This window comes from Petromyzon marinus, unplaced genomic scaffold (assembly GCF_048934315.1).
Source record: "Petromyzon marinus isolate PM22_M1 ecotype Great Lakes invasive population unplaced genomic scaffold, UKy_Petmar_22M1.pri1.0 PM_G_Scaffold_13, whole genome shotgun sequence".
Lineage (NCBI taxonomy): Eukaryota > Metazoa > Chordata > Hyperoartia > Petromyzontiformes > Petromyzontidae > Petromyzon > Petromyzon marinus.
Window position 1 is genome coordinate 1694731 of NW_027422684.1, and position 3180 is coordinate 1697910.

The 3180-nt window shown below is 36.5% G+C and overlaps 1 non-coding gene across 1 annotated transcript; it reads right to left on the bottom strand.

The window, feature by feature from the left end:
* Window positions 1-761: 761 nt before the first annotated feature.
* On the bottom strand, window positions 762-1666 carry LOC142909674 (18S ribosomal RNA). Its single transcript, XR_012932469.1, has one exon. It is a non-coding gene; the product is annotated as an 18S ribosomal RNA (ribosomal RNA).
* Window positions 1667-3180: the final 1514 nt, after the last annotated feature.

A 3180-nucleotide genomic window follows, 5' to 3' on the forward strand; every position in this document is an offset into this window, starting at 1 on the left:
GGGTGCGGCCTCAAATTACTAATCTTAGCAGGATATCTCCTATTTTATAGGATTACTTAATAGTGTTTATAGGGTCTTTATATATTTTGGTATTTATAATTTAGTAAACTTAAGCTGTAACGCTTTTCTTCTTGGTGGCTGCTTTTAGGCCTACTTAAGTTTAAAATGTGGTATATTATCTAATTAATAGAGCTGTATCTCTGTTCACTAGGGCTGTACCCCTAGTGAATAAAACTTAAAGTGTAGAGGAGTAAGATGTTTAAATTTCTAAGTAATTTTGTTGCTCATCTACAAGTTAAGATCAAGCTTAAACTTGTTTCTTAAGTAACCAGCTATCACTAGGCTCGGTAGGCTTTTCACCTCTACCCAGGGCTTTTTCCAATCTTTTGCCACAGATACGGATTAACCCTTATAGGTAATCCCAGGGTAGCTCGTCTAGTTTCGGGGTGGCGGCAGTATATTCGGGTTTGCTTGCTAAGCCATGATGCAAAAGGTACAAGATTTAATCTTTGCTTTGTTTTACTTAATCAATTTATTTCACTTCTTTTTCAATATTCCCTTGCGGTACTATTATGTGTATAATTTTTTTTCTATCACCTATACTAAAATGGGGGCAATGGTTTGCGGTAAAGTATTTAATTGTTTTATAATCAGAAGTTAAGAGTTGTTAGAAATATATCTTTAGATCAGTAGTCAGAAGATCTTGAATTGCACAAGAATATTTTCGGTGTAAGGGAAATGCTTAACTTTTAAGCTATCTTCTGTTTTCCAAGCGCACCTTCCGGTACGCTTACCATGTTACGACTTTTCTCCGGGTGTGGGGGGAGAGTGACGGGCGGTGTGTACGCACCCTAGTGGCCAACTTCAACTAGACAAACTATTCTTGTTTACTGCTAAATCCACCTTCAAAATTTTTTCATTAAATTATTCGTATACTCTGGGTAGAGAGTGTAGCCCATCTCTGCCTGCCTCATAGGTTGCACCTCGACCTGACGTATTTGTATAGATAGACTTTTTTGCCTACGGTTATTCTTTTATAAGGTTGGCTGGCGACGGCGGTATATAGACTGGGGGGCGAGAGGCGGTTGGGTAAAACGTGGGGTATCGGGTTATAGGACAGGCTCCTCTAGGTGGGTTTAGGGTGCCGTCAAGTTCTTTGGGTTTTAAACGATTGTTCGTAGTGCCCTGGCGACGGTTGTTTATTTATGGCAGGCATAGCGGGGTATCTAATCCCGGTTTGTGAGTTTTGCTTTCGTGATATCAAAGTGAGCTTATTAATATAGATTATTTCGATGTTGGGATACTTAGGCATACCTATTTAACTAGCAGGCATGATGGCTTCTATAGTATTAATTAAGCTAAATATTTTAATCACGCTTTGTGCCGGAGATATCAGCTTGAGCTCCTCGTATAACCGCGGTGGCTGGCACGAGGTTTACCAGCTCTAAAATATGTAACTTAGTCGGGCTTGCGCCCATTGCTTAAGGTTTATCACTGCTGAGTACCCTTGAGGGTGTGGGTGGCTAGGTGTTGTGGGCTGACTTTTTGTGAGCCTGATACCATCTCTTTTTTATGTTTATAGTTAAAGGAGGTCCTCACGGGAGTGCGGAAACTTGCATGTGTAATTTCATATATAGTTGATATTAAGGCTGGAACTAATCCTTTGTGTCAAGGGGTTGAGAAAACCATTTGAGCAGCTTCAGTGCTCTGCTTTAATGTTAAGCTACTCTGGACGTTTAAAAATCAGAGGATAATTTAATACTAAGATACTAGCTTTGGGGGCTAGTTATAGGGGTTTAAATCCCCTTCCTTTGAAGGTCTGTAAACTAATTTTCAATTAAATTTACCAGTATTTTTTGATATTAATAGTATTTTATTTTCTAAATATCCTAAAATTGGGAAAACTAGAATAAAAATTATGAAGTAGACTGTTGATGCAATTTGTGTTATTAAGATAAATGGATATTCAGCGGGCTCTCCCCCTAGTCATGTAAGTAGTGCTAGATCGGCAATTAAAATTCAAAATGTAATTTGGGCGAGTGGGCGAAATTGTATTCCGCGTTGTTTGGAGGTGTGAGTAAATGGGATAATTAGGAGGATTATGATAGCTGCTGCTAAAGCTACAACACCTCCAAGTTTATTAGGAACAGAGCGTAGAATGGCATAGGCAAATAGAAAGTATCATTCTGGTTTAATATGGGGAGGGGTACTAAGAGGATTAGCATAAATAAAGTTGTCTGGTTCACCTAGTGCATTAGGGGCTAAAAGGGAAATTATGAAAAGAATGCCCAGTAGAATAACAAAACCTAAAATATCTTTGAAAGAAAAATACGGGTGAAATTGAATCTTATCCAAATTAGAATTAATTCCTATAGGGTTACTAGATCCTGTTTGGTGAAGAAATATAATGTGAATTATTGTTATTGCTGCTAAAATGAATGGTAAGATAAAATGGAAGGTAAAGAATCAGGTTAAAGTGGCGTTTGATACTGAGAAGCCTCCCCATAATCATACTACAATATCATTTCCTACATATGGTATGGCTGAAATTAAATTTGTGATAACGGTTGCCCCCCAAAAGGATATTTGTCCCCATGGGAGAACATAACCTACGAAGGCAGTAGCTGCAGTTAGTGCAAATAAAATAACTCCGACGTTTCATGTTTCTTTATATAAATAGGAGCCATAATAAATTCCTCGTCCGATATGAGCGTAGATGCAGATAAAAAATATAGAGGCGCCATTAGCATGGAGGTTTCGTATAAGTCATCCGTTATTAACGTCACGACAAATGTGTATAACTGAAGAGAAGGCTAGTTCAGTATTAGCGGTGTAGTGTATAGCAAGAATAAGTCCAGTAATAATTTGTAGAATTAAGCATAAACTTAATAATGAGCCAAAATTTCATCAGGCCGAGATGTTAGCAGGAGAAGGGAGGTCTACTAATATACTGTTACCTAATGATAGGAGAGGGTGAGTTTTTCGAATAATAGACGGTTGGTGGGACATAATTAAACGTTTTAAAATTACAATTAAAAAAGAAATTTTAAAATTACAATTAAAAAAAGAAATTTTAAAATTACAATTAAAAAAAGAAATTTTAAAATTACAATTAAAAAAAGAAATTTTAAAATTACAATTAAAAAAAGAAATTTTAAAATTACAATTAAAAAAAGAAAT